Consider the following 21346-nt stretch of genomic DNA (forward strand, 5'->3'; position numbering starts at 1 on the left):
GATGAGTCATCTGCTCGTTTTGTTGCTTACTACTACTAAACTAAGGCCTAAAGACTTGTCGCTCTTCCCATAATTCATTTTGTGACGGTAATGAAAAAAATATTTTATAAATGGACTGTTTCATACATTTCTATTTAGGGAGATAGAAGTACTTAGATGTGGTGGAAGCACTTAATGTTCCAGGCGATCACACATAGAGTAGCTTCTACTGCTATCACCAGCTACTAATAAAGTCAATACATGAAATAGCACAGTAAAGAAAAACATAGAGTCAGATCAATCTTAAAAAAAAAACAACAAAATTTTTTCATGCAAAGGTTCTCGACTTTTGTCCCGACCGCGTTTTAATGCGACACAAATGTTTATTTAGATTTCAAAATTTGTTATCGAATTAAAATCTGAGAATCGACTCGGCTAATGTTAATACCATTTAATAGTTATAATAATTTTGAATTTCCCGCTTAATTTGTATTCGTATTTTCTTAAGTTGGTGCCCACGATTACATTTTATCAATCAGTGTCATCATACATACAAAAGATAAACACAATAAATAAATATATAAATGTCTGAACAAGTATTGTACAAATTCTTTGCGGAATTTTGATGAAATCTTTTACAATAGAGTTCTGCAAAGTAATGTCTGCGTATGAGCCGGCATACACACACACATCACAAATCACACACCAGCGATCAAAAATATTCACACACCTATATTTCACACTTAACAGACATGCATACTTTGATCAACAATACATACCGCTTACGCGGACACCCGAGTCCGACATAATATGAGCCCCGTGTCGTGGTCTAAATACGTAAATGAATTTTTATCTATCTCTCTATTTGTATTCTCGAAAAAAAACCGGTATCCATAAGTATAATACTAGGCTTAAGCATTCCTTAGAATAGGGCAACACCACAACGAAATCGAAAAAGATCCTTGTCGCAGCCCACAGCAATACCTAGTAGATAAAACAATAGCTAATTGACACTTACCCAAGGGAATTAAGTCATCTACGAGAGAGACCGAGAATTTTTTTTTAAATAAATAAATGGTATTCGATTTTTAAAACCAAGGAGTTTTCAATTAAAAACATTTTAATATGACAGGAACAGTGGAAATATTCCATTCCCGATACTTTTAGTGCAGCCCTCGTATAAAGCCAAGTCATAGTAGAACTCATGTAATACTGTTTAGTCATATGTTATTCCTATGTAAGAATGACAAACTTCCAACAGTTGATATTACTTAATATACCAATGATATTTAAAAACTATAATATCATTGTAATATACCTATTCATATACCTATATATACATGGAAACTTTTATTGAGAAAAGGTTTGATTTCTCCTTGTTGGAGGTATTGTATATTATACCATGGTACCTATAGTAAATATGTTGTGCATCAAATCAAAATCACCTCCAAAAACCAAATCCGATCATCACGTGATCATTCTATAAGCTTTTAAAATGCCAATTTTCCAAATGACAATGAAAGGGAACATCATCGGACAAGTACTTATACCGAAACAGCCTGTGACTATGCTTTGAAACTTGTAGTTATTTTTACATTATTATTAGGACAATATTGTCTGCTATTGCAGAAAAAATAAATTATTCATCCCGACTGAATTTATCTTAATTTTTGAAACCTAACCCCTATATTGTGTTGGTAAAGAATTGGTTTTTATGGCAGTAAGGGACGAGACGAGCAGGACGTTCAGCTGTTGGTATTGATACGTCTTGCCCATTACACTACAGTGCCCCAGTGAAAAACCTAAAAACTCTGAGCGGCATTACAACTGCGCTCATCACTTTGAGACATAACATGTTAAGTTACATTTGTCAAGTAATTTCACTAGCTACGGCGCCCTTCAAACCGAAACACAGTAATGTTTACACATTACTGCTTCACGACAGAAATTGGCGCCGTTGTGGTACCCATAATCTAGCCGGCATCCTGTGCAAAGGAGCCTCTCACTCGTATATAATATTACCATAGCCATTTTATAATAATAACGACATACATATGATTCTTGCAAGTTGCTATCTGTTTCTTCAATCTATATTTCATACCGCCATCAAACTTCAAAGCCCTTATACCAAAAGTGACGACTGGGTGTACTTAGGTAGTCGTCCCCTAAAATGTTTTAATGATCCTTCTTTGTTGTACAGACGGTTGGGTTTTGGGTTGCCGGTTGCATGCTGCTTCGAAACAGTGGGGTGCGCCAGCCGACAAACAAAATTAAACCCTAATACTAACAATAAGAGTATATTCTCGGATAAAATTCTTGTAAGATTAAATAAAAATTTTTAATGAGAAATGCTTAGTTTGGATTTTACAGTGTCAATAACAAAGAGATTGTTAACTTTGAATATTTTTCTTTTACTTTAATGACAAATTCTACTCTATGTTTTTTTTTTGGTAAAAGAAACAGTTAAGTGCCAAACGTACTTCCACTCGTTTCCTTAGAGTAGGTAAGAAACGAGTACAACTTATAATAGATTCCTACTTAATAATTAATATACCTACCAATTATATTATTTAAAGCAACACCATTTTACTTTTAATATCACTAGCTATTCTCTCTCGGAAACTTAAAAAAAATTCGATCTCTGCTACCCCCTAGAACATATTTCAACATGATGCCAAATTAGTTTTCTACTACTCAGGGAAGTAGAACTTGAAAACGATATCTGTTCATTAATTTAAACATAATAATTGTGCGTGGCTATTGCCTGATGATGATCATCGGTTGAGTTGAATAATCTTCATCATCTTCAAATAAAAATGCTTAGAACTCCTGAATGTTTGTGTACATTATTTATCTCTTCTCGCTCGGGGAACCGGTTAAACTTTGAACTCCTCCGAAACGGCTTGGCCGATTCTCATGAAAGTTTGAGTGCATTTTGGGTAGGTCTGAGAATCGGACAACATCTATTTTTCATCCCCCTAAATGTTAAGGGTGGTCCACACGATTTTTTTTTTAAATTAATTTTTTATGACATGTTCTTTTAAATTTGTTTAATTATGAGTCAGTAATAAAATATACATACAACTTAAAATTTTCACCCATCTACGATCAACAGTTACTTTTGTATCGCGATTTTAATATCGGCAATACAACGTTTGCTGGGTCAGCTAGTATTTTTATGTAATAGTAATTAAGACACCCAATCCTTTTTACATAACCCATTTTGTTCACGTGTGGGGGAAAAATAACGTGATATATCAGATCCCTCTCTCCCCCTCGTGAGTTTCGGCTAGACCCTTCTTCCCCCTAATTATGAAAATTGAGATTGAGTGAGATTGAGAAAATTGATTGAGAAATATTATTTAACGAAATCATATTCTAGACATATTGACAGATATCAGTTGCGCCGATTCTTCTCTCTCAGAGCGCCATTAATTGTTTCTGAAACGGTAGTAGTATCTAGTTCATTAGAAATGACATCAAAAAGAATTCTAAAGAAATCAAATTTTGTGAAAATAAATGCATTTTACATAATATCCGCAGGTATTCTAAATAATCAACTAGATATTGGAATTTTAAGACATAGAAAATCCAATATAAAAATTATTCTGGATTATTTATTTAATAATAATGTCGCCGAGAGGAGCATGTTTTTACCTCATTAATCAGCACTCACATCGGCAATGGCGGATTTCGATGAAGTTACATCGTCTGCCTGCAAAACGTAATTAAAAATATGTTATAACTTTAAAAATCAACGTCATAAAAAGAAGGTTGGATGATATAACATCGAAAGAGAACTTTGTAAGTAACATCAGCTGATTTGTGTACATTTAAGTTATACGTTATATTTAAAATATTAAAGTCTTTATAAATTATAACAAAAACTGGTTGGAACTGATATGATATTGGTAGTTCATAACCTGTACTGTTCTCATTCACGAGAAAGAGAATAATGGAAAAATTATCCCACGAAAATAGAAAATAATTGCCATGTTTCATTTAATTCACAATTTCTTCATTCAAAAATCCCTAGTTCCCCGCCCCGCGATACTCACGGGGAGTAGGAATCCTACATTGATACATTTTCATTAATAAGTACTATTTATTATGTCCATAATTTTTATAAAGTTTAATAATAAGTCGCAATATTGTTATTTTCCTGTAAGTAATAGTTATTTATGCAACTGTTGTGTAATAAGGGGTATTAAAACACGAATGTGGATTTATCATACGAAGCGAAGCCGAGTGTGATAATAGTATCACATGAGTGCTTTAATACCTAATTATCAACAGTTGCATACAAGACTTTATCTACACCCAGAATATAAATCCTCTAAAAGATTCTGAAACAGTTAGCTTAATGCTAACATTAAAACACCAGTCCTAGTAGTAACCTAACATCATTCATTATATACAAATAAACTAAGTATTAATGACACAATTATTTAATTTAGTATTAATTTACATTTTGTATAGTGCAATAATTAAAATTCACTCGAATATAATGTTCTTTTGCAGCGTTTAAAATGAATCGCTCATTTTTTGTAAGCAAAACAATAAAAATGGCGGGGATTCGAATAACCTATTTTTTTTTTACGGCTTACGACATCTGGTAGTGTGGAACGCGCGTAAACGAAAATGTTATTTTTTTGAAATTCATACAGATACCACGTATCGAGCAATAAGAATGTGGCTGTCTGTTAAAACTCTTTGAGCACGAAGGGATTGAAAAAAAAATTAGGAGTGTTGTTATGAAATTCAGTACAACATTACAACACTCGTTTGGATGATGTAATGGTTATTAGAACATTGAGTGTTTTAATGTTGGCAATAAGCTGTTTCAGAATATTTATTAGAGGATTTAAAGCATGGGTGTAGATAAAAGAAATAACAGCACACTTACTATGCATTAACTGTTCAGCATTGTAACACAGTTCTTTTGAGAAATTGTTTGTTTTATGGAAGAGCAGGACAAAAGTGTATATTATATTTAACATTTTTATACTTAAAAACTGTTCAGTTCATCAATCGGGTAATTATTATACTTTAAATAAAGAACCAGTTTTAATTGATTCAAAAAACGATGTAGTTAATGTACCTTTAATATGATTTTGCAATACATTTTGTGACGGTGTCAAATCTTAAAACAAAAACAGGTACCTAGATTTTTACGTAAACAATGCCATTTTAAAAAATTTGTGGCTTTTTTCTAAAGCTAATCTATTTATGATGATAGTTTTCGTTCCCCACTCAAAAAATTCGATTTCAAACATACGAACAGGCGGTCAAACGAAATTATTTTAAATGCTCTTTTTAAGAACCGAACTACGGAAAATAGTTCCTATAGTAAACACCTAATATACCCCTTCTGATTTTCATACGAATATGAAGAACCTATTTCATAAAATATAATAAATTAGTTAATACTGTCAATTAAATAATTGCCTACTACCCAACTATAGTTCCAGTAGGTACCTACTTACCTATTTAGCCCACCCAAAAATGTGAATGTTAGGTAATTGCCTACTATTAGCACCTAATACCAAATATATAATAGTACAAGTAACTTACATTACATAATTAACATAATCATAATATAAGTTCTGCTTAAAATTCTTTGTACCATTTGTATTTTGTCCTACCTACCTAAGGAATTACCTACTAATTTATCGCGACCGCTGCCTACCTATTCAGGATAATAATATCATATTATACTTCAATTCTACGCTAAGTGGGTAGGTGCTGTAAAATGTCAGAACATGTGTTAATATTCACGGAGCTACAAGTTACAGAGCCTCGAGAATAGAGATTGTTTCCACAGCAAGGTCACACAGTTGACTCTTGATAATAACGCGTTTGTTGGTTGCAAGATAGTGCCGTCATCGACCGTTGCTCGACGCTCGTTGGCACTCGGCACCCGGCCGTGGCCTGCGGGCTGCGGCTAATACCGAGAAACGCAAACGATGCGAAAATATCTGTGTTGCCAGTAACGCCATCTAGTATTTGTCTTGCGAACTGTTTTAAATGGTTGCAGACTTGCAAGGCTTCATTTAACAAAACATGTCAACCTAAATTCCCGCATTCTATAAAGTAGCAATTTACACATAAGTGAGCTGGAGTTTGAAATTTATAAGTCAATACAAAAAGTTTTGTAGCAAAAAGATTTCATACATATAATAAAATCGGATAGATTTTGTATGACGAAAAGTGAGTCTGTACGAACTTAGCATCGAATTCCCAAAATTATTTTAAACGATTGCTTATTAAATTTAATTACCAGTTTTAATTTAATTATTTTCACAAAATATTTTATAAAAAATCGAATAAGCTGTAAACGCGTTGCCTAGTTTCAATGAAAAAAAAAGTTTAAATGCGCCATTTTCTGAAAGTAGAGAGGTATGTAATATGTTGAAATCAACATAATAATTATATTGAAAAACGTTGTTACTGTGTAGGTTATTGCAAACTCGTGGTATTAAAAACCTTCTCCTTCGGCTCGGGCTTGTTAACCCTTAATTAGGCGCATTAAGAAAATCACACAAGTATTCACATGGGGTCACATCTGAACCCAAAGCTTTAAATAAAAATGGGGTAGAAGGAACTAATACATTAAAATATGTAATATCAAAAATAATTAAATGGCTTGTAGAAATTATAATAAAAACATAAAAACATAACTTTCACTTAAAATAATTGAAAACATTAAACAACTTCTAATAGCTCTTGAATTTTTTTTTATCTAACTGATACATTGTCAGTATTCGCTTTGAGAGCCTTATAGCCTATGGCCGTATTTTGGTACTTTTCGTGACTCTAGTCCTTAGCACATAGTTGATCATTGCAGTCGACACCTCCTTTGGTATTATTTGGTACTTTAGATCATTTCACTAAACTTTTGGTCCATTTCCTTGAGTATGTCTAGATAGAAGACGGTTACCCTCAGATGATCCAGAAACATTTTGGCTATTTTTGGATCTCAGTTACCGATTTATGGCCACTATGTACAGGAATATCATTTGCAATTTCATCTTACATGATAGAACCCGCGACATTTTGCTCTTCATCCGACAACTCGTATAGCCATTGCCGTATTTGACTGTCTGAGTTCATAATGACAACTAAAAGAGAAAAAAAATTATGAAAAATAAATTTACACTATTATTAGTCAAAATTAATTAACTGAAAATTATAAAAATACAAAAAATGGTCGCATGGGGTCAGCACCCAAGAGAACAGCGCCGTGTGCGTAGGGGTTGATAGTCTGTTCGCAGCTGATTTGCGTACCCCGAGGGGAGGTAGGACGCTAGAAAGAGCGCTGTCGCGGTCTAAACACTCAAACATATTTTTTTTTCGATTAGAAATTGTCTTGACCCCATGCGCCTAATTTAGGGTTAATGTTGCTTCGTTTGCAAGTAACATATTTTCCACCATTGTATCACACTACTATTTCTTAATATCTGCACTTAAATGTAAAAGTATGAATTACACACAACCACAAGTGTAGGTTACACGAGTGTCTGTAGACCATATAATGTCGCATCACGCGTATTTATTATATCAAACTGGTATTATCCAGATATTATGTGGATATTAGAACCCCGACACTTTTTTATGTATTTGTACTTTTTATTGAAGAGGAGGCAAACGGGTCAGTAATCGCCGCCGACCACATTCTCTCACATGCCCAACAAGTAAAAACGATCACAGTTGCGTTAAGGGCCTTATAATAGTGGTTGTACGCGCTTTTTTTGAAGGTCTCCATGTCGCCAAATTAATAAATGACTTTGGGCTTTGAATTTCGTGATAAAACAATATTATAGTTCTAAGGGGCCTATATTGGAATTCTCATGCTAGGACCTCTGGCTATGAACAGCGAAATAGTTTAAGCACGTCTAACACAGTCGTTCAATAACGATTGTATATATTTTTGATTAATTTAAGTACCTAATCTGCCTGTCTTTCGTTCGGTATGTGTGCTATGCGTGGGTCTACGCCCTTCCCCAATGAAAAAATTTAAAACCGGTAAAGCATTAAATCTCATTGTTTTTTATTTAATTATGTACTATATAGTATATTTCATAATGAGACAGTGGCCGGAGTTGTCCTTTCTTAAAGGAGGGAAACTCCGCGGTCGCCTATATTTATGTCAATGTATATAAACAGAATCGGTCTCAGATTCAGGGTCGCTCAATCAATGAAAGTTTACCGCAGGATTGTTGAATGGCGTGACGTCACTCCACTGTATGCTATTTTACTATATCACGGATATGTAGATTGTAGATAATTGGGCTTTTCTTTCGTCAGATCTGCAGTCAGCCGGTAGTCACAATCCGGCAGCGACGTCGGACGCTGCATGAGTCACGTGTTTCGCGCCATTTCGCGGTTTTATTTGGAGGTTGTCCTTCCCACTCTAACTTGTGGGTACGCGATCAGCTGTCTCGCGCAATTATGTAGACTGTCAAGAAAGTGCCATGAATTATTATTAATACTTAATTGAGAACTGTTATTCATATTCAATGAACGTCTTCTTTATAAGGTAATTGGTGGCTTAAATAAACATCTTAACTATATAATTGAAGTTTATAAATTAATGAAAGCTACATTAAAGATTAAACTCCTAACAAAGTCAAAGTCAAATAAACGTTATTCAATTAGGCTTAAAGTAAACGTTTTTAGCGTTAATTTTCGTAAAAGTTGAGCTCGTGAGAAGAACATAAAAGAAACTAAACGGCCACTCTTTTCAATTAAATAGAGTATTTTACAATAGCTAATATACATAACAAATTAGTTTGTAAGCTGCTGTATCCAATAAATGAATCGTGTTTAAATAATATAAATTATTTCATAAAAAGTTATAAAGAATTTAGTTACTGTATAAATATAAATTATCGTGTATTGGATGAGTCAACCTTTAGAGCATGAATTCATTGATTGTGTAAGAATGCTTCGTGAATGATGGTCGTGATTACTGTCATAATTAGTAATTGCATTCAACAAATACAATGATTTATTAACTGTAACAGGTCGACCTGACACCTACCTATGTATGATAACAATTATTTGTTGAATTGGTCATTACTAAAGTAATTTTATCAATTTTAATAACGTTAAAGTAATATGTATTAATTACTTGGAATCGGCCAGTATCAGAAAACAGTAGGGCTCAAATTTATTTATTTTATTTATTTATTAGGTTTATTTACAATCACTTACAATAATACACACAAATATAAAAAGAACTAGGAACTAAATGTAGTGATTACTTACAAATAAACGCAGCATGCACAGAAATAATTAATTTTAGGTATTTTATAGAATAAAATACGAATTAAACATTTTTTTTTAAATTAAAAAAATGAGTTATACACAGTTACATCAATTTTCTAGAGAAATGCTAGAGAAAAAAGTAAAACGAAAAACAAAGTAACGTAAAGTAAAATATTTTGTTTCACCGATTATTTATTTTTTTGAAAGGCAAGACTAATTTGTTTTAATTACAAACGCCCACAAAAGGTTTATTAGCATAAACCATATTTATATTGTTAGGGTCAACGAACAGTGTTCACACTACGTACAGTACATTAGTATACTTTAAGATAGAAGTAATAATACGGGTTTCTATACTTTGTGATAGTTAGTAAGTCTCTCTCTCTCTCTAGTCGTTCTCTCATGACTGAGGATCGTGGTCATCAACAAGTAGTCCACATTTGGAGTGAACTATTTGTTTCCATCGGCTTCTGTCCATCGCGGCCCTGACGACGGAGCTAAACCTCGGGGACCTGGAGTCTTTTATTTGGTCGGTCCATCTGGTAGGAGATCGACCTAGGGTCACTTGTCATTTGTGTTCCCGCTACTACGATCAATTTCTCCAGGCTCTCATTACCGGCCTTATACGAAAGAATTCGTTGGTGGCATATCGTGGACAGACAGTTTTTTATTTTGAGCCGTGAGAGGTTCGACACATTTGTTCTCTTGGCCGTCCAAGGTATCCTCAACATACGCCTCCAGCACCACATCTCTAAGGCATGCCTCCTCTGCCTCTATCGAGCCACATCCACGACTCCACGCCATACAGAAAAATGGGGAATATCAAGGAACGCACTAACCGGATCTTGGTGTTAATAGTGATTCCTCTCTTCTTCCATATTTTGTTCAGGCGGGTCATAGCATCCTTGGTCATACGAATGCGTCTTTTTATCTCCGGCACACATCTGCCGTTATTGATAACCTCTAAGCAAGTACCTACAGTAGTAGGGATTCGCCGGTTCTGGCTCACAGTAGTGGGGGTTCGCCGGTTCTGCCTCCCCGGTTCTGGCTCACTTGTTCGTGATGCCTACTAAAAAAAAAAAAAAAAAAAAGTTTGGTGTCAAACTGGGGGTTTTGATGTATTTCCGAGCGATTGCGCTGATCCGTTTTTCGATATCTCTTATAGTTACAAAGTTAGCTTTTTAAGTTAAACAGATCCATGCTCATTACTAATCAGTGGTAATTAACCTAATGATTGGTGAGCGACTCAATGTCGATTCTTTGAAAGTGATAAGATGTAATTAGTAAATTACCTCTCACATTCGTTACTACGATTAAAACGACAGTTTTGTGCTGTTTTTATTATTAAGTTAACAGATGATATAAATAAAGTATATAATAAAACATCGTTGGAGATTGTATCATTTTAAAAACATTTGATGAAATCATTCAAACTCTTCTTATTAAACTTAAAGTATAGATACATTAAACAGTACTCGCAACACATACTGCGGTAAATAAATTCTTTACTCTTGTAGTATTGTGGATATACATTCAGCAATTGCTTTGTAAAAACCTCAGCTGGAATCCCTGACTTGAACGATCATATGAATTGAAGTATTGTCCAATACCCTGCTCACCAATGTGTATTGCAACCTAGTGAGAGCCTGGCTTATTTTCACTATCTACATTGTTGACAATATCACAGGGCGTTACAACGTATATCGACAATCGGTTTGCTGCGTAAACATTGTTTTGAATACTGAGATCAATTTTCTTCAAATTTCATTGTATTCATATTGCCGTCGAATAATGTATTTAAAAGTTATTGGATTACAACTTACAATAAAACAAAACATCATTTTAAGTACATATTTAATTTCAATATTATAAGGCAATATAGTAGTAAGTTTAACTAAAACTATTACACACCTTTACAAACGATCAAACATAAACATAACTGCGGTAATCTACTGAAATATTATGATTTTTATCAATTTTATTGTACAACTTGAGTTAAGTGATAAAGCTCTTTGTCATTTTCTTAATGTAACAAATTTTGAGATAAATAAAATACACTATAATTTCTGTGATTATTTCCTTTCGCGAATATATCAATAATTCGACCATCAGATTTCCTCATCGGGTCATTAATTATTTTTAGTATTAGTTTAAGATTTTTCTTTCGCCAAACATATTATAGAGATCAGGTAGTTATATCTTGAAACTAATTGACATGGTTGAGATTGTATAAAGGTTGCAATTCATGAAAGCATCAGGTGATTTAGATACAATTTGTGTCACTGCCATCATTCAAAAATATTATAAAATTATTTACGAAAACTGATTTTCCACACCCACACACAGTGCACCCTCTACTACAAAAAGGTTTCATATAATATAATGAGACAATTTATTGTTAAACTACCATTTATTGATTATATTTAAATAGAACTATTTATAAGTAAAACAATATACAGTACCTACATCATAACTTACTCCACAAGTTATATATCTAAATAAAAGATGTATCTACTCTCATTCTTTTCAAAAAAAAAAATTCAAACTTAAAACTTATATAACATTTATTTTATTTTATGATGACTCCAAGCTAAGGTATCAATATAATTTGCTTAATATACCGTTTGGTATGACAAAGTAGATTTATTTATTCGTTGAGTGAAAATATTATGCTTTATTGACTTAAGTCTATGCATTGAACAATATTCATTCTTATTTTTAAATAGGCATTATTCATTTTCATATACTTACTTAGTAACACTTATAAAATTTGGAGTTGCAATTTCCCGCAACATCTTACGCATATATTTAGATCTAAGTCCTAGGAATTCATTAAATATGTTAACTTTGTTCCATCTTTAAAATAGCCTAACTTCTTATTATTGAGTTTTAGATAACAAAATATTTGTTCTGCATTGTCAGATGTTTCGAAACGCAAATGTAAATCAGGTTTTATAACTCTTTAAAAATTTATATATTAAAGTATAAGTATCAGTGTACAATAATTTTAATATATTTTGAAACTTATTTAACATATAGTTATAGTATAAGTCATCGTATTAGAGTTTTAGAAATATTCAATATACCTGCAATATACCAAATAAATATGTTTATTGAGGAACAATTTAGTCTTTTGTAATTGAACTGCAACCAATTTTCATTTTAAAATAGATAAACTATGTAATTCTATCTTGGCAATGAAATCATACAGTGCAATTTTACATTTACTCTTTTTTCAATATTTTCCGTTGTTATTTATATATTTGAGGTATTCATTAATTTATAAAAATCTTTTTGAAATCAGATGTAGGTAGCTTGTTTATGCATGTTTGTATTTAAATCTATGTAATTTTGTAGCCATGCGCTTTGTTTGAATTTTAAAATAATATGATTTTTTTATAATGAGACGATTTATTGTTAAACTACCATTTATTGATTATATTTAAATATAAAAAATTATAAATAAAACAATATACAGTACCTACATCATAACTTACTCCACAAGTTATATATCTAATCTATTCTATTCAAAAAAAAATTCAACCTTAAAACTTATATAATATTTATCTTATTTTATGATGACTCCAAGCTAAGGTATCAATATAATTTGCTTAGATATACAGTTTGGTATGACAAACTAGATTTATTTATTCGTTGAGTGAAAATATTATGCTTTATTGACTTAAATCTATGCATTGAACAATATTCATTCTTATTTTCAAATAGGCATATCTTATAATTTTCCATTTTCATATACTTACTTAGTAACACTTTTATTAAATTTGAATGCGTATTTTCCCACAACATCTAATACATACGTTTAGATCTAGGTCCTAGGAATTCATTAAATATGTTAACTTTGTTTTCATCTTTATAATTATCGTACCGTACTTCTTTTTATTGACTTTTGGGTAGCAAAAAATTTTTTTCTGCAGTCAGAGGTTTTGAAACGCAAATGTAAATCAGGTTTTATATCTGTGTAAATTTTTTTATATTAAACTATCAGTATCAGTGTATAATAATTTTAATTTATTTCGAAACTTATTTAACTAGTGAAAGTTATCGCATTAGAGTTTTAGAAATTTTCAATATATAAAATCCCAACTAAATATGTTTATTGAAGAACAATTTAGTTTTTCGTAATAGAACTGCAACCAAATTTTCATTTTAAAATAGATAAACTATGGAATTCTATCTTGGCAATTAAATCATACAGTGCAATTTTACATTTACTCTTTTTTCAATATTTTCCATTGTTCTTTATACATTGAGTTATTTATTAATTTATAAAAATCTTTTCGAAATCAGATGTAGGTAGCTTGTTAATGCATGTTTGTATTTAAATCTATGTGCTTTGTTTGAATTTTAAAATTCTATGAATATTTTGTTTTTTCTGTGTGTGTGTGTGTGTGTGTGTGTGTGTGTGAGACATTGCTTTAAATTTCTGAAGTAAATAACATATGTATTTTTATTACGAAGGTTTGGAACAAATTTTATGCTTTTCATCCGGAACATCAAAATTTGTACGGACATCTACCCATTCAAAACCTTCTGTAGGAAGGAATGGAGATACAGCCCATCCATAACGGTTATTAGCATCAAAATAAGTTATAAACGACGTTTTTCTTTGTCCTGTTCTTATTTGCCAGAAATATTCACAAGTAAAGTCGTTACAAATTTAAGAGTAGGCACATGTTTCGTCTTGAGAGACATGCAAATATTTCAGTGGTTTCGTTTTATAATATTGTAACCTATACTTATTTGTTTAAATTCGCTTTTTCATAACGATTCCTACATTGAGATATACAGTCTCAAATACCCGATCCAATAAAAGCTATTTGTTCAAAGCCCTAAAGTAATTCTTATTTAATTTTTGTGCATTTTAACATAGCACCCCAACTTAACCCAGGCGCTGTATAATAATGTGCTGGATCTAGACCATATTATGTCTGTAAACATAGAGCTCGGAAATTTTCAAATACATATTTTGTTTAGAGTGAAACATTGATTTTAAGATATAAATCTGAATTATCTAACTTATAATCTTTATCGGAAATATGTGTGGCGGTAAATGTATTGTAAAATCTATCACGATCATGGAGTGCTGAAAGTTTTAAGCAATCGTGTGGTGTTATAAATTCATATCGATAAATTCTTTTTTTCTAATACGTAAAAAAATATTATTATTTGGAAAATTTAGTCTTAAATTTTGAAATTGTTCTTCCTTCAAATATTTGACAAGTTTGTCTAAACTGAATGGAAAAAATTTAAACGAATCAACATGTCAGTTGAATTTTATGATTATTTAATTTTATAGTTTTTGTGAATGCCTTGTATTTTTCTTACGTTTGAGGAATAATATCAATTACTTTTTCAATAGAATTTAATGCATGAACAACGGAAAAGATATTTATTATTCAAATCATCTTACAAGTAACCTCTATAAAAATAACGTACTATAATGTATGGTGAGTCGACATTAACATTTAATAAATGTTAAACGTAACGTAATGAATCTTTTACGTTTTCATTTAAAATATTTCGCAAACTTACTTATTGAGTTCTTATTCTAAGATGAAACTCAGTAATTAAAAAATCAAAAGTAATTTTAAAAAAAGAGAAAAAATTAATCCTCACCCTACATTATAGTGCAACAACATGTTTGTAATTAAGATTCATTAGAAATATTTTTTTTTCTTGAACAAAATCAGTGTGCAGACTAAAATTAACGTAAAAAATTGTAAGCAATCCAACAGATTTCTCAAATAGATATGATATCATTTTTGATAGAGTTCAAAAACATTTCTGGTGATTCTAATGTTTGTAATTTGTAAGATTTACTTACTCTTAATTTAATATGAAGTTATTCTATTACAAAAAGCTGAATCATTAACTGTGACTTTTTTAAAGTAATATATAATTGCATTACGTTATTTTTATAGAGGTTACTTGTAAGATGATTTGAATAATAAATATCTTTTCCGTTGTTCATGCATTAAATTCTATTGAAAAAGTAATTGATATTATTCCTCAAACGTAAGAAAAATACAAGGCATTCACAAAAACTATAAAATTAAATAATCATAAAATCCAACTGACATGTTGATTCGTTTAAATTTTTTCCATTCAGTTTAGACAAACTTGTCAAATATTTGAAGGAAGAACAATTTCAAAATTTAAGACTAAATTTTCCAAATAATAATATTTTTTTACGTATTAGAAAAAAAGAATTTATCGATATGAATTTATAACACCACACGATTGCTTAAAACTTTCAGCACTCCATGATCGTGATAGATTTTACAATACATTTACCGCCACACATATTTCCGATAAAGATTATAAGTTAGATAATTCAGATTTATATCTTAAAATCAATGTTTCACTCTAAACAAAATATGTATTTGAAAATTTCCGAGCTCTATGTTTACAGACATAATATGGTCTAGATCCAGCACATTATTATACAGCGCCTGGGTTAAGTTGGGGTGCTATGTTAAAATGCACAAAAATTAAATAAGAATTACTTTAGGGCTTTGAACAAATAGCTTTTATTGGATCGGGTATTTGAGACTGTATATCTCAATGTAGGAATCGTTATGAAAAAGCGAATTTAAACAAATAAGTATAGGTTACAATATTATAAAACGAAACCACTGAAATATTTGCATGTCTCTCAAGACGAAACATGTGCCTACTCTTAAATTTGTAACGACTTTACTTGTGAATATTTCTGGCAAATAAGAACAGGACAAAGAAAAACGTCGTTTATAACTTATTTTGATGCTAATAACCGTTATGGATGGGCTGTATCTCCATTCCTTCCTACAGAAGGTTTTGAATGGGTAGATGTCCGTACAAATTTTGATGTTCCGGATGAAAAGCATAAAATTTGTTCCAAACCTTCGTAATAAAAATACATATGTTATTTACTTCAGAAATTTAAAGCAATGTCTCACACACACACACACACACACACACACACACAGAAAAAACAAAATATTCATAGAATTTTAAAATTCAAACAAAGCACATAGATTTAAATACAAACATGCATTAACAAGCTACCTACATCTGATTTCGAAAAGATTTTTATAAATTAATAAATAACTCAATGTATAAAGAACAATGGAAAATATTGAAAAAAGAGTAAATGTAAAATTGCACTGTATGATTTAATTGCCAAGATAGAATTCCATAGTTTATCTATTTTAAAATGAAAATTTGGTTGCAGTTCTATTACGAAAAACTAAATTGTTCTTCAATAAACATATTTAGTTGGGATTTTATATATTGAAAATTTCTAAAACTCTAATGCGATAACTTTCACTAGTTAAATAAGTTTCGAAATAAATTAAAATTATTATACACTGATACTGATAGTTTAATATAAAAAAATTTACACAGATATAAAACCTGATTTACATTTGCGTTTCAAAACCTCTGACTGCAGAAAAAAATTTTTTGCTACCCAAAAGTCAATAAAAAGAAGTACGGTACGATAATTATAAAGATGAAAACAAAGTTAACATATTTAATGAATTCCTAGGACCTAGATCTAAACGTATGTATTAGATGTTGTGGGAAAATACGCATTCAAATTTAATAAAAGTGTTACTAAGTAAGTATATGAAAATGGAAAATTATAAGATATGCCTATTTGAAAATAAGAATGAATATTGTTCAATGCATAGATTTAAGTCAATAAAGCATAATATTTTCACTCAACGAATAAATAAATCTAGTTTGTCATACCAAACTGTATATCTAAGCAAATTATATTGATACCTTAGCTTGGAGTCATCATAAAATAAGATAAATATTATATAAGTTTTAAGGTTGAATTTTTTTTTGAATAGAATAGATTAGATATATAACTTGTGGAGTAAGTTATGATGTAGGTACTGTATATTGTTTTATTTATAATTTTTTATATTTAAATATAATCAATAAATGGTAGTTTAACAATAAATCGTCTCATTATAAAAAAATCATATTATTTTAAAATTCAAACAAAGCGCATGGCTACAAAATTACATAGATTTAAATACAAACATGCATAAACAAGCTACCTACATCTGATTTCAAAAAGATTTTTATAAATTAATGAATACCTCAAATATATAAATAACAACGGAAAATATTGAAAAAAGAGTAAATGTAAAATTGCACTGTATGATTTCATTGCCAAGATAGAATTACATAGTTTATCTATTTTAAAATGAAAATTGGTTGCAGTTCAATTACAAAAGACTAAATTGTTCCTCAATAAACATATTTATTTGGTATATTGCAGGTATATTGAATATTTCTAAAACTCTAATACGATGACTTATACTATAACTATATGTTAAATAAGTTTCAAAATATATTAAAATTATTGTACACTGATACTTATACTTTAATATATAAATTTTTAAAGAGTTATAAAACCTGATTTACATTTGCGTTTCGAAACATCTGACAATGCAGAACAAATATTTTGTTATCTAAAACTCAATAATAAGAAGTTAGGCTATTTTAAAGATGGAACAAAGTTAACATATTTAATGAATTCCTAGGACTTAGATCTAAATATATGCGTAAGATGTTGCGGGAAATTGCAACTCCAAATTTTATAAGTGTTACTAAGTAAGTATATGAAAATGAATAATGCCTATTTAAAAATAAGAATGAATATTGTTCAATGCATAGACTTAAGTCAATAAAGCATAATATTTTCACTCAACGAATAAATAAATCTACTTTGTCATACCAAACGGTATATTAAGCAAATTATATTGATACCTTAGCTTGGAGTCATCATAAAATAAAATAAATGTTATATAAGTTTTAAGTTTGAATTTTTTTTTTTGAAAAGAATGAGAGTAGATACATCTTTTATTTAGATATATAACTTGTGGAGTAAGTTATGATGTAGGTACTGTATATTGTTTTACTTATAAATAGTTCTATTTAAATATAATCAATAAATGGTAGTTTAACAATAAATTGTCTCATTATATTATATGAAACCTTTTTGTAGTAGAGGGTGCACTGTGTGTGGGTGTGGAAAATCAGTTTTCGTAAATAATTTTATAATATTTTTGAATGATGGCAGTGACACAAATTGTATCTAAATCACCTGATGCTTTCATGAATTGCAACCTTTATACAATCTCAACCATGTCAATTAGTTTCAAGATATAACTACCTGATCTCTATAATATGTTTGGCGAAAGAAAAATCTTAAACTAATACTAAAAATAATTAATGACCCGATGAGGAAATCTGATGGTCGAATTATTGATATATTCGCGAAAGGAAATAATCACAGAAATTATAGTGTATTTTATTTATCTCAAAATTTGTTACATTAAGAAAATGACAAAGAGCTTTATCACTTAACTCAAGTTGTACAATAAAATTGATAAAAATCATAATATTTCAGTAGATTACCGCAGTTATGTTTATGTTTGATCGTTTGTAAAGGTGTGTAATAGTTTTAGTTAAACTTACTACTATATTGCCTTATAATATTGAAATTAAATATGTACTTAAAATGATGTTTTGTTTTATTGTAAGTTGTAATCCAATAACTTTTAAATACATTATTCGACGGCAATATGAATACAATGAAATTTGAAGAAAATTGATCTCAGTATTCAAAACAATGTTTACGCAGCAAACCGATTGTCGATATACGTTGTAACGCCCTGTGATATTGTCAACAATGTAGATAGTGAAAATAAGCCAGGCTCTCACTAGGTTGCAATACACATTGGTGAGCAGGGTATTGGACAATACTTCAATTCATATGATCGTTCAAGTCAGGGATTCCAGCTGAGGTTTTTACAAAGCAATTGCTGAATGTATATCCACAATACTACAAGAGTAAAGAATTTATTTACCGCAGTATGTGTTGCGAGTACTGTTTAATGTATCTATACTTTAAGTTTAATAAGAAGAGTTTGAATGATTTCATCAAATGTTTTTAAAATGATACAATCTCCAACGATGTTTTATTATATACTTTATTTATATCATCTGTTAACTTAATAATAAAAACAGCACAAAACTGTCGTTTTAATCGTAGTAACGAATGTGAGAGGTAATTTACTAATTACATCTTATCACTTTCAAAGAATCGACATTGAGTCGCTCACCAATCATTAGGTTAATTACCACTGATTAGTAATGAGCATGGATCTGTTTAACTTAAAAAGCTAACTTTGTAACTATAAGAGATATCGAAAAACGGATCAGCGCAATCGCTCGGAAATACATCAAAACCCCCAGTTTGACACCAAACTTTTTTTTTTTTTTTTTTTAGTAGGCATCACGAACAAGTGAGCCAGAACCGGGGAGGCAGAACCGGCGAACCCCCACTACTGTGAGCCAGAACCGGCGAATCCCTACTACTACCTACATATTACATCATTCATAATAATATATAGTTAGGTATTCAATAGTTTTAATATTTTACTAGCTGTGCCCGCGACTTCATTCATGTAAATTAGGGTGCATTTGTATGAATGCTTATTTTTAATTTTGATCAAATACAGTCCAAATGTTGCTCCAAGATGGAATGGTTACATGGAAGTCTATCTAATAGTTCCAGAGATTAGCGTGTAAAAAAACACACAGACAGACAGGCGGATAATTTTTTTAAATTGGAGTTTTCTGCCCTTTTATGTTTTTATTTATACATACTCTCTATATCACTTATGGTACAATCGGTTTATGGAATAAATATTCATTGTACAGACACATCGACTCTACAGTTTTTTTATAGTGGGTATATACAGATTACAGATATACATAGATAGATTATTTTGAAATGACATTTGACATTGACCACGAGCACTTAATTCCTATAATAAAGATTTTTCTGAAATGGATGTGTTTGGGTTGTAAAGAATTTAGAAAGAAATGAATTCTCAAACTTATGTAATCTTGTTATGAATGGAGATTAAAACATTTAAAGTTGTTGTATTGTAACTACACGTTTGTTGTAAATGTTAACTCTTTCCCCCTTATTCATAATAGTCTGCTAACTTAAAGCATTGCTAATTCTCACTCTGTCTTCTTCTATTGACCTAAGTCAGAGTGAGAAAAAATACTCCTGAGCGGCTGTTTAAAGTAAGCGGACCATTATGAATAAGGGGATTTTTTTATGTTTATGTTTAGCAATAGGTCTTTAAATTTACATTGTAATTTTTGGCACTATAAGTCATCTCTTTAGTAATTATATAACATTAAAATTGTAATTTTGTGACTGTTTAATGCCAAAAAAAAATTAAATAGATATAGCTAGGTAAGCAATTCCTTCCCTGCTTTTGCCATTTTATGATTAATAATCGATCTATGTATCGATTACGTATTGGTATGAATGTGAGATTTCTACTAAGCGTTTTCGTATCGCATGAATGTGAGAAAAAAGCGTTCTCTGTGTTGAATGCGAGATGTCAACATAATACTGGTGGAATATAAATTTTCCATTAGTAGTTAGTTTTTTTTAATATTTGCGTCTAACGAGGACATTGTTTTAAAGTAAAATAGAAGACTCAAAAAATAAAATACCTTGAAAGTGGCGGTTGATCTTAGAAACAAACACAAAACAATGCTTATTGTCTGTGAAACTGCTCAATAGAACTAACCGTTCTTATGATAAGTAGATTATGAAAATACAACAGATGGTTCAATGTTTTTGTTAATACCAGAGTATTGTGTTAATACTTAGCATAAAATTTAGGTACTACCTATCAGATCAGATAACGCAGCTGACAGAAATACCCCATTTCAAACTCGAATATTTATTATTATTTATTTACCTAGGTACTCATATTAACGAACAACCTTGGAGAACGTTAGAGTTCAGAGCTGAATCACAGTCTGTTCAGTATTCAGCTAGCTGTTGTGTATTTAGCTAGCATTGTAATCAGCGGTGGATTTACACTAGGAGCAGTTGGGGCAAGTGCCCAGGGCGGCAAAATTTTGTCGTCTTATCAAGTCTTGTTTATAGTCTTATCAAGAGTGCTCAATATACTTAATTAATGTTTGAGTTAATTAATAATTTTTGGTTAAATTTGATAATTCAAGAAATTCAATTTATTTG

The 21346-nt window shown here is 30.6% G+C and overlaps 1 protein-coding gene across 1 annotated transcript in view; it reads left to right on the forward strand.

Annotated features, from left to right (window-relative positions):
* The first annotated feature begins 8309 nt into the window (after positions 1 to 8309).
* LOC126969590 (mitochondrial uncoupling protein 4) overlaps positions 8310 to 21346 on the forward strand; it is a 41698-nt gene continuing 28661 nt past the window's right edge. The window contains exon 1 of the mRNA XM_050815132.1: positions 8310 to 8518. The gene's annotated coding sequence lies outside the window, so the exon portion shown is untranslated. The remainder of the gene's footprint in view (positions 8519 to 21346) is intronic.

The sequence above is a fragment of the Leptidea sinapis genome, chromosome 18, assembly GCF_905404315.1.
Source record: "Leptidea sinapis chromosome 18, ilLepSina1.1, whole genome shotgun sequence".
In the NCBI taxonomy this organism is placed as follows: Eukaryota; Metazoa; Arthropoda; class Insecta; order Lepidoptera; family Pieridae; genus Leptidea; species Leptidea sinapis.